Genomic DNA, 12,080 nt, shown 5'->3' on the forward strand with positions numbered 1-12,080 from the left:
TGTTTTACGTGCATTGATTTTTAAAAACCTGGCTTACATGTGAGAGGGCAGGCGGGCTGGCGGGAGCCTGGGAAAAGCTCCTGCCATAGATATTTTGGGTGAATTAGCTGCACAAGACCTGAAATATCCAATAAAATCAAACTGGAGACAAGCTCAAGTTCAAAACGGGAAAATCTGCCACGGGCTAAAAGGAAAAGGAGAAGATGGAGGGTGGGGGTTGGGGGGACCTGTAATAGAGAATAGTGCATTTACTTTTTTTTAGCCAGGGTCGAGATGCCCTCTAGCAGAGCGCTTAAATCTACACACATCCTCGGTGCAGTTGTGCCGGGCAGCTTCAAGGTGCAATAGACAATTCAAAATAAAAAAAAAGGTTATCTGGTCAGAAAACCTCCTGAAGGAGAAGAGAAGTTAAAAATAAGAGAGTTTTTATTTATCTCAGTCTCGTCTCGTGACCCGGAGCTCCATGAATGACTGCAGGGGTGTGAGGCATTGCTCCACCTGCTGCGGGAGCTGCTTCAGGTGACGCTGTGAGCTCGATAACACACCTGGCTGGTGGCTGCCGGCATATGGACGCCACCGGGAGGGAGGAAATGTAAGCCGCCATGGGGGGGGGGGGGGTCATTACAGTTACATCATCCATCTTTTCCTCTGCTGCTCTGTGTTTACAAGGATTTAAAAAAAAAAAAAAAGCAAGCTAATGATCCTTATTTAAATAAGACGACATTACAGGGCGATTAAATAGTTTACTACAAGACGAGTGCCTTCTTTTGTTGAAATAACTGAATGGATACGCCATGAAGCTGCAAAAACACCTTAACATTGGAGTTTGACTTTTTTTAACTAGAGCTGTAACAATAAGGGAATTTAAGTTGACTATTAATAGTACATGAAAATAATTCCGATAAACAATTTAATTGTCTTTTTTTGCTCATTTTATGCCACCTAGTACGTTAATACTAATTCCTCTTATGATGAAGAAGAGCCATTTATTGGCTGTGGTGTTTGGCTTCGGAGCTAAATCCATGATGCTTATGTCAACAGATGCTCATTGAAACGTCATCAGTTGAATATTTCTTGTGTCACGACCTCCATCCATGAGAGGTCCCCGCTCTGTTTATCGCCATGCCAGTTCCTCTTCCTGCGTCTCTCTTTGCCGACCACACCCACCTCACCTGCTCCCAGTTTCCCAATCAGCCCACTGGTGAAGTCAATCAGCAATCACTCACTTAGGTCATGTTTTGCCCTTCAGTTTGTCATCTCTCAAAGTAAATTTCCTCATGTAAATCTTCTGTTTAGAACCAGTTTTGTTTTTCCTGGACTCTGCATTTCTTCCTTGTGTGTTCACGAGGACGTGTGGACTTTTTCACTGATCATTTTGAAAGTAAGACTCCTTTGTTTTGCTTAATCCTTGTGTCTTTGTGTTGTGCATTTGGGTCCCAGTTCTTGTTAAAACGCGATGCAAATGGCGGAAAAAGCCGCAGTAATCATGACACATAAATGATCATTTTTAGGAAAACTAAAAGTCCCTGATGGTCTAGATTGATATGTCATATCCAGCCATCTCGAGCATCATGTATTTGCTTTCAGTCCGCAGTCTATAATTTTAGAGACATTATGTGCTTTTTAAAAGAACTCCACTGAATTGAAAAGCACCGCCGGTAAATAACAGGTGCTGATTATGTACTCTGCTCTCCTGGATCTATTTTGCTGTTTGTTTTATGCTGCCTATTCATTCGGTTAAAAGGAGATAAGATGGATATTATGTCTGATACAGCATCATTATAACAACAGTCAGCCTCAGCACTCAATGACTTGGGTGTCAGTTCTGCAGAAATGAAGATGAATGACTTCTTTCCAGACTCGTGATTTCCCACCTACCGTCCATTCCTTAGAAATCCAGAGCAGGGAGTGGGGGGGGGGGGCATCCTTAAGGGAGCACAGGAGATAAATGGTGACGTATTTGAAGCAGCAGATCACGTGGCTCTACTCTACATCATCAAACTCCCTCAGGATCGCCTGTTCTTCCAAACGGTGCTGCCATGTTGCTTGGTATAACAATCAGTTTTAAGAGCTGGCTCCTTCTGCTGTTTCCTAAACAACAAATACAGATTAAATATCACTTAATTTTGGCATTACTCTCAATTCTTTGTCTTAGCTGAAGAATATTTAAAATGACCTTCATTTTACAGCAACATTTGGATGTAAAAATATAGGAATGAACTGAAACTATGAGCTAAAAGAGGTTAAAAGTTGGCAGGGTAACATGCTAACAAGCTGATATGATATTTACTCTCATAAGCATGCTAACCCTGCTAATTAGACCGAACACAAATTACAGTAGAGGCTGATGAAGATGTCATTAGCTTTGCAGGCATTTGAATAATGACACCTTTTAAATTTATAATCTGATTAAGGTGCCAGATGAAACATCAGGGGATCGTCAAAGTTATTACTGCTCGTCTCTCTTTTGAAGGGGGGCGGGGTATGAAAGGCTGCAGATTTAAACACTGTGACACTGGGAGCTGGATAGACTTTGAATAATGCATGCAGTGTCATCAGGTCCATGTCATATGGATGGGCCAAAGAATCTGAGAGGGCCCCCGAGGTTCTCTGTGTCCTGCAGCATCTCCCGGGCTTTAAATGGGTCAATATGCAAGATGAGGAACAGTTCTGCTTCAACAAGGTGGTATTTACTTTCCAGTAAAAAAAAATTAAAAAAAATGACACGCTTCGGGAGGATAACTTTGTAAATGTTTCTTTCCCTTCACCTGCATGTCTGATTTTACAGGTCAAATCAAGAGGAGTGGGATGTAAATAAAGACTTTAAAGTTTTTCTGCTTGGTGAAATGTAACAATCCAGTTTTGGCCATTTAGTTCTCACAGTTTATTCAAAAATATTTTTGCACCTTTGCCTCTTGTCTCCCAACTATCTGTTGTTGTTCTTTTAAAAAACAGTTTTGAACTCCAACAGAGGAGAATAAAAAAGTGAATGATGCAGCACAGCTAAAAAGCAACGCCTCCTCCATTTCACACTATTTTTGGACTTGTCTCCTCGAAGGTCAGTGCTGTCAAGAGAGTTTGCTTCTTGGTCAACGATGTGAATTTGCGAAACTGACAGCATGTCCAGACACTTAAGAGTTTTCTTAACAATAATCCTTTTTCTTTCTTTGTCATTCTCCTCCTTCATTACTTATTTGAACTTTATCTGAAAGTTTGAAAGCACTTTGCAATGGGAGTGCGTGGGTGAGTCTGTATATAGATATAAAAAAATTTAAAAAATAAAAACTTTGTACTTATGGAACAGATTCGGGACTGACATTGATTTTCTGATTGAACTGTCACTAAGAAACTAAATAGGCACATTTTCTGAAATGGTAACTTCTACACAAGTCCTCCACGATAAGCAGCAAAATATAAAACTTCAACGAGCAGGACGCCGCTGTTTGTCAGTGCTTTAAAAAAATGTTGGGAAAAAAAAATGGTGTGGTATAATTTTGTGCACAAACGGTTTCGTAACAAATCAGGGTTTGTGTTTGAGGGCCTTCATTATTTTGGTTTCAATAATAAATACCAAGTTAAGTTTGTGGAAATATCAGGACAACCCTGAATTGTTGATATTTTTGCACACTAAACCTTTGCAGAAATTCTGCATTTTAAAATATGCTTAACATGGTTTAATATCTATTTTCAAGAGGCCTCTTGATCTGGTTTTACAGCTCATACGTACTTGACCAGCTCTGACAGACTGGAACACAGTTTAAGATCTGGGTCATCCTCGTGCAGAACAGTGAGAGCAGCTCGGTCCATGGGAGTTTTTGTTTTGTTTTTGTGGGCCTGCTGCATACGATTGCCCCAAAGAGCAGATTATACAGTCATTTCTTTTATGGCACTCTCGCTGATCTCTGCGCTTGTGTTTGCTGTTCAGGTGAAACTGCTAGATGTAGGTACTGCTGCTTTATTAGATGGTGTGCAGCAGGAAGGAGGAATGAGACTGCAACGGCAGGAGGAAATATTTCGTGAGCTGAATCTGAGGAAGTGTTGGTCTTATGAAGATGTTTAAATCACTGGAACTAAACCTTTTTTTTTATTTTATTTTTTTATATGTGGTGTGAAGAAATGTTGGGAAATGTAAACGCGTATTTACGTGCCACACAGACATTAAGGGCCTCTGGGGCCCATGTGCTGGTAAACCAACCATGATAATGTAACCTAATTTCTACTGTCAGTAAATCTGGGCAAAATCAGCATGTCAAACTTTATAATGTCTTTTAATGGTATTAGATTAATATATTTTGGGAATGGTGGTTGCACAGGGAAATTATTAATACGAAGGCATTTATTATTAATTTATCTCGGTTTGATCCATCTAATAGGCATTTAAACTGTGATGCTGCTTTTTTTAGACCACGAACACACGAATTCAAGCATTAATTCAGCTTTTAAACACCATTATGGGACTCAATTTCATGTAACATATAAACATATAAATACATATTGCACTGTATGACATATGCAAAGAGCAGATATTTGGACTCTTTAACTCTGAATGGCGCAGGGCTGTTTACCTCACGAAGCCTTTATAAAAACCATCTGGTACAGTAGGCGGAGGGACACTCACTCCGGCAGCAGCTCGCATCAACCTCCTTCCCTCCCTCCCGGCCTGCAGGCTCCACCTGCAGAGCCGCCCCATCTAAAATTGATTACGGTGACATTTACTATTCATAGAAAAGGTTACTAGAGTAACCCGGTGCTGTGCTGCATGTTTGAGTGGAACATTATTCCCAAACAAATGAAGAGGCACTCTTCACTGAACAACTGTGTACCGCAGCTGAATGGCAAACTGGTTGTGTAATGATGAATAATATGCATATCTGCAACATGTATTTGGCTGGGATCATGAGGGTGTTTTTTTATTTTTCCCCCGTCTCCGATTATATTTTTAAAAGGACAGCTGGAGAAAAAAGCTAAGCAGACAGTGAGCATCTGAATTATTACTGGTAGATCAATATTCTAATGTTTTTCACACAAACATCCAGTATTTACAAGTTCAACTTTCTCAAACCTTCCTGACCTTGTTTAAGAAAAATTTCTGAAACCATTTTTTTCTTTATCTTCTGATTAGCATTAAAACAGTAAAATGCAGACTTGGATCGGAAGAGTTAAACCGCTGTTGTTCATCAGTGATATGTGGTTTTGTTTTCTTGTCTGCAGGGTTTAAACTGAAGATAAATTTTGTTTTTATGGACACAGCGTCCCTCTTTTTGGGAAATGTTACCCGTAAAATAACCCACTGTGTTGTGTCCCACTGTGGAATATAATGGATTCTTCTGCTCTAAATCACTAAGTGCCTTAAATATTCTTCTTGTTAACTCTATAATATCCCTAAATGTTTTTTTAAAAACTGATCCAAAAATCACATCAGATATTGGATCAGATAGTGTTTTATATTTTTTTATAACTGTTAAAAAATAAATAAAAAAGGTCTATGGATATTTGTATAAACGCTCTTTTATTCTCCAAGCGTCTGAGATGGAGAGCCAGTGTTGAGTTTGATTGACAGTGGTGCCAGCAGGGGCGTTGAGGTCTTATTCTGTTTACTGTTTACATAATGGTTGAAGCACTTTAAAAGTTACGATCCTTCATGCCTGGTGCACACTAGAGGAGTTTCAAATCTTGGCTGACCGCAGGCATAAAAACATATTTGATCCTGCTTTCTAAAAAGTCATGTGTGTTTTTAGGCTGTGACGTCACCGATACGTAATTTTGGAAGTATAGCTACAGTCAATGGCAGATTTCAAGTTAAGGATCTGACTAACTAATTTGTGAAACTGAAGAAGCAGAAACAAACTGTGAGAATAGAAATACTGAGACAAAGTCGGCAAGAATGCCAGAGACCGTTGTTTGGCTAAATTGTCTTCTAATAACACAAAAACATTTGTATGAAGTCTGCATTGCTGCCTTCAACCACATACTGGGATATAACAAACTATCTTGTGGACACTTGAGAAACTATATAACTCCTGCAGTTTACCATTAATTTGATTCGTATTATTTTTTACATTAAAATATCATATGAGGGATTTATTGGGGGGATTAAGCACTTTTGCACTTTTAAGACACAGTAGGCTTATCCTATTTTTGTGTTGTTAAGTAACCAGGTATTGAATGTTAAAAACTTAAAATTAAGTATTTTGATTTGAGTTTTGTGGTCACAAATTTAAAAAAAATTGTTTTTTCTTTTTTTGTTTTTTAAAGAAAATATGTTTTTTCAGCATAAATCTTCTTGCAGGAGCAGAATATAATATGCAATTTAAGTTCATTTGGAGTACAGCATTTGGAGTGTAGCACATTAAATGAGGCCTTTTTGCTTCTGCATCTTTCATAATCAATTGTGTTTTACCACGGAAATGTCTTTGTGCTTTGCTTGATTTACAGAAACGGCCTTCAGATGTGAAGTTGAGTGTTTACACCTGTTTTTCTGCAACATATCTGCAGCCACAGTGCCGAGCTCGACAGCCATGATGAGTCTAACATGGAAGTGTTTGTGCACTGAGTGGGCGTCCAACTAGAAGGCCGAGAGGCCTCGCAGGACACGAAGCTCCTCACTGGCTGCCGTCCATACAGTAAGAGCTCTTCATACAATCAAACACATTGCATCGCGCTGCTCTTTAATTTAGTCAGCGCACATTCAAGTGTTTCATCAAATTCATGCTGCGTTTCATCAGTTCAGCCTTTCTTGTGACGGGTTATCAACATCGGTTTTATATAATGAGACCAAACCTTTTGGCCTGCATTGACACATATGACTTGATTCAAGGCAACACTTGAAGTCTGGCAGCAAAGAGAGCTATGTTTATAAAAGTAGTGCTTTCACGGACCTACAGATGAATAATAGACAAATTGCTGCTGCTATGTTGATGAAAATGAACCTCTGTGGTACAAAAATGATACATTTTTCAATGCAAGTGTCAAAATTACATGGCCATTCTTCTACCATAGAAGAAAAATAATATTCCGCTCTAAACACAAAACAGCTGAAGCTCTTCAACCCTATTTTTGAACAGACATTTCTGACATATTTGCTTTTTATGTCAGTTAGTTTAGCTTAATAAAAATAAATCCACCTTTAGCACCTCTAAAGCTTACTAATTAGGATATTTGTTTAAATCATACATGAGCTGAAGTGTAAATTTTGAAATGGTCCATTATATAATCCCCTGAACAACCACAATTTGACGATTTAACACTTCGTTTTTTGAAAGGATTAAACTTTTGTGGTTTCGACATGGGAAGTTCTGCGGACGATATTCTCGGCGTTCAAGTGGTGAATGTGTGAGAGCACCACTGAAACATGTTTATTTCTGCTGTTAAGTTGGGCATTTTATTGTGAAGGCAGATAGGGATTAAATCAATTTTGAAGCCAGCCTCCAGTGGTCATTCAAGGAACTGCAGTTTTGGGTACTTCTATTTTGGCTTATTTTGCATCACTTTGTCTTGGTATGTCACAGTTGTACACAAAATCAACAAGAAAATGTTTACAACTTGTTAAAATTAAAAACGTATTTATTTAGCAATAGGAAGTGTGTAGAGACCCACAAATCATCCCAACTGGGCCAATCAGTACTAGAAGGGAAACTTGTCTTTACCTGATTCAAATACATAAAACTATACTATATGTTGGCAAGTTTACGTAGCCTGCACTCTTTTCTTTAATATTTTAATCATCATCATGAAGTTTTTTTTGTTTTCTGTACATACTGTCTATTTATTTCCTCTCAATTATGCCCGTTTTATTTGATTATTCCTCTGTTTTCTTCTTTATTTTAATAATCATCAATCAAATTCTCAATCTCAGAATTTATCCTAACAATAACATTCCTGGTTTCTAAATGTGCACTGTAGATAAATTGAGCAGACTAGACTGCAGCTAGTATTTACAATGAAACATCTGACATGACAGCTGTAAATAAAAGTAAAACTTGCTGCGTGAGTACGGCGCTGGGCTGCGCGGGGAGGGCGTGTGTGTGTGTGTGTGTGTGTGTGTGTGTGTGTGTGTGTGTGTGTGTGTGTGTGTGTGTGTGTGTGTGTGTGTGTGTGTGTGTGTGTGTGTGTGTGTGTCTCGGCCTATCACGGACACATTTAAAAGACCCGTTTGAAGCCAGCAGGAGAGGGAGATGAAAGTCCCGGCACGGCACACTTTGACATCATCAAAATGCAACTCCCTCACAGCACTCAGTGGTTCCAATGGCTGTGTTAAAAGGTATTTTTAAATACACAGATTTACAAGTGGCCGCTGGCATGGGCTGTGTGCTCTTTGTACTGAATTGAACATGAATGAATTCTACATGATGAAACAGGAGAGCAGCCAGAGGAGACGGAGCAGAGCATTACGGGTTATTTACTGTGATTGAGTTATTGTCCAGGCAAAATACTGAATGTGTTTTAAGTAAAAGTACAAATTCAGAAGGAGAGATAACATTCACCAACTTTTGGGTTTCCCCCACTCGCAGATATAAAGGAAGGACAGCAAAGAAGGACAGCAAAGATATTGTGAAAGGAAAATTAGGAGGAAGGAACAACAGAAAAAAAAAAGAAGACGTAATCCATGAGAAAGGAGGAAAAATAAGGACACAAACCGAAAGGTTGGAAATAAAATGAATAGAAGTAGAAGAAAAATTGGTCAGAAAGAAGAAACAAACAATGAGAGGAAAAGGAAAGGAAGGAATAATCATTTGTTCCGACCCTCAAACGCAACCCCCTGATTAGCTTCAGGTACAACAACCACTTTGTTGGGTTTAGAAAAAGATAATGGTTTGAGTGGTTTGACTTGAACCATATTGTGCATTTAAGTTACTCAAAGTTATGCAATCTTTGTTGTCATGGCAACAAGAGATGCGTTTTTGTTTTTTTTGGTTTTTTTAAATAAGTGTCCCGACTCCTGGTTGGAAACAACAGTCTTCTGGTCTCAAGCCCTCTGTTGAATCGAAACATCCTCCCAATCTGCTTCTTCATCTGAACTGCATGTGTCCACCTAGACTGTTGTTGTTTACAACTGCTGCGGGTTGCTTAACTCAAAAACATAACTTTGGGTCTTCACAAGCTCCTCCTTAGGAAAAAAGAAGGAAAAAGGATACAAAAATAAAAATAAAATGCATGTACCACTACCTCAAATTTTGAATAAAAATAAGTGTACTCAGCAGATGTGAGAGGCATCAATGAACGTGTCAAATTTTCACAGCAATCCATCGAATACTTGTTGACATCTTTCAGTCTCAACTAAAGTAGTGGATCATCTGACCAACGTTTCTACCTCTAGATCCATGCTGTTTCAAAGTAAAAGTAAATTGTCCCCAAAATGGAAATAGTGTGAAGGTATCTCAATATTTATGCATTAGTAAATATACCATGCTGTGAAAGAGTTTCAGGCAATTCAGACTTTTAGATTCTCATCCATCACAGTATCATCAGATTCCTTCTGCAGCAGGACAACAAGCTCAAACATCCAGCCAGACTACTAAAAAACCTCTTCAGCTACAAAAGGAACAAGGAGTCCTGCAACATATGGTCTGACCCTGACAGCTCTGATCTCGTCAGTCTGGGATGACAAGAAGACAATTGGACAGCCTGAATCCACAGCAGATTGAAGATGGCTCTCCAAGATGCTCAACAACCTACCTGCGGAGTGGAGTCCCTTGGAAAAACTATGTGCAAGTCCATTGAGGAGAACTGTAGCTATTTTAAATGCAAACCTAATCTAAAGTATTGTACCTCAACGTAACATTTATACCAAAGTCAGAAACATTAGGACCGCTTGGTGTGTTAAAGCCGCACCAGTAAATCTTGTTTGTACAAATCTGTCACCGTGTTTTATTGACGGCAGCGCTGCAGCAGCAAATGTTAAAAGCTTCCACCTTTGAGCGAGACACAATCTTCAAGCCATCCCCAAGAGGAGAGCCAAGTGCAAGTTTTTCCTTCCTCTGAAAAGCAGCTCCTGACATTTGAGAGATAATTGACGCTGCAATCCCCCCCCATCCCCCTTCCCCTCCCTCTCTCGGCCTATCTCCCCCTAGCCGTTCATTTTCCCAGGAGTGACCCAGGCTGCTCCGACGAAGTGCTCTTCACAAGGTTGTCGCCAGAAAGGTCAGATTCAGAGAGCGAACGGGGCGTGAAAGAAATAAGATGGAGATACCGCCATCCATCTCGCTGTCTGGATCAAGACACCGGTCTGACCTTTAACAGTGTATCAGCTTCAACAAGCTATCAAAGTGGACGTGGGAGTGCCACTCGAGTTGCCTGTTCATCACGAGTGTGTATACAAGACAGAAAAGAAGAGACAGAGAGCCTTTAAACTATAATACTTCAAATATTTCCCCACAAATACACAAGTTTTAGTCCAGCAACCCTCTTTTTATGTGCGCTGTGTGGTCAAAAATATTTAAATTATCTCACTGGATTTTCAAAAAAGGCAAACAGTTAAATGTCATCAACTCATGGGTTAACTGAAGAGTTTTTAGACAGTCCATCCTTTAAAATACATCTCAAGCTAACAAAACTAAAAAGGGTTTTCAACTTGGATGAATCTGATTGTTTTTTTTTTTTAGATTAGCAAACTATTCTACAATCATAATGTATTTAATCCATGTTTCATAATTTCAAAAAAAAATTAAAACCAAGGCAAGATTTATTTCCCAACTTGAGCCTCATCGCCTCCCATACATAATCCATCTATTGAGAGCAGCTTTTTAAATCATGTCACTGTAAACTTTACATATATTTGCAAAATAAGTAGCTTTAAGACTTTGTGATCTAGTCATTTTGACATAAAATAAATATTTTACTGCTTTATTTAAAAAAAAAACTGTTTGAGACAATATATTGTCGCTAATATTTAATGATCTTCTGATCCCACTGTGATTTAGAGATGGTAGTTTGCACCTGCGTTTAGGTAGTCAGAATAAACTCCTGATTGGTTAGATTTTCAATTTTACTGTAAAATAAATAAAAACTTCACATCAGCCTCTAAGTGCTGAGAGCATTTGGGATTTTATTCTAATCTTGGGAAATAAAATGAAATGATTTAATGTCAAGAGGTGATGAACATCAGTCGCTCTTTGTCAACGGAGGATTTGTAACGAAAAGGATTTCGACTGAGGGGACTTAAAAAAATAAGTAGAACATGAAAAGACTCCCGATTATTCCGCAATGACTTGAAATGCAGAAGTGGGTACTGCAGCTGTTGGGTTTGCTTTTCTTGAATAACTATGAGGCGAGAAACATAAATCAGACCAAAATGAGAGCAGAGTTTAGATTCATGGCGCAGCCTCCAGCTCAGAGGAAGAAACACACCTGAGCTTCTTTCACTGGAAAGGTACGGGAGGAAAAATACTGCAGGGCTGTACTGTGTCTTAAATATTTTCCATGAAACTGTGATTATTATGCTTTTTTTTGTGGTTGCAGTTACTTTATCAAGTAAGTCTTTAGGAAATAATTTTACATACTGATGCAACATATTTTAAGTAGGGCTCCAACCAAATTGGTTGAATTAATGTATTTGCTCATGAAAATGCTCCTCAGTTTTTAGAGCCCAAAGTGTCATCTTAAAATGTCCTTTTCTGTCTGTCTATTAGGTCCTAACCCCCAAAATATTTGGTTTAAAATCATGGGAAATCAAGAAAAAAACGAAAATATTTACGTTAAAAGCTGGAAGCAAGTAATTTTGGACTTTTGGATTTTTTTTTTTTTTTTTTTTTTTTTTTGCATAAAAGGTAAAGATTCGGTTGATCAGTTTTGTGGTTAATCAATTTCAGCTCTAATTTAATCAATGCTTTTACCTTTACAGTACCTTAAAATAGTTGTACCCAATGGACATAGATTCCACTGCCGCTCTAATTAGATTCTTCTCCATGACAACATCAACTAAGCCTCATGGGTATTGTAGTCTGCATAAAAAGGTGCTGGCTTGCACTTTTCACCAAAAAAGTCATTAGATTTCTGACTTGTTAAAAGCTTTTTTTACTGCAGTGTTTAGACACATCCGCCATGCCAAAAATAATTTGGTAAAGGTCAATAAATAAAGAACA

This window comes from Brachyistius frenatus, unplaced genomic scaffold, assembly GCF_029030835.1.
Source record: "Brachyistius frenatus isolate BFR_SWC_R1_liver_20210118 unplaced genomic scaffold, ASM2903083v1 Contig_263, whole genome shotgun sequence".
NCBI lineage: Eukaryota > Metazoa > Chordata > Actinopteri > Embiotocidae > Brachyistius > Brachyistius frenatus.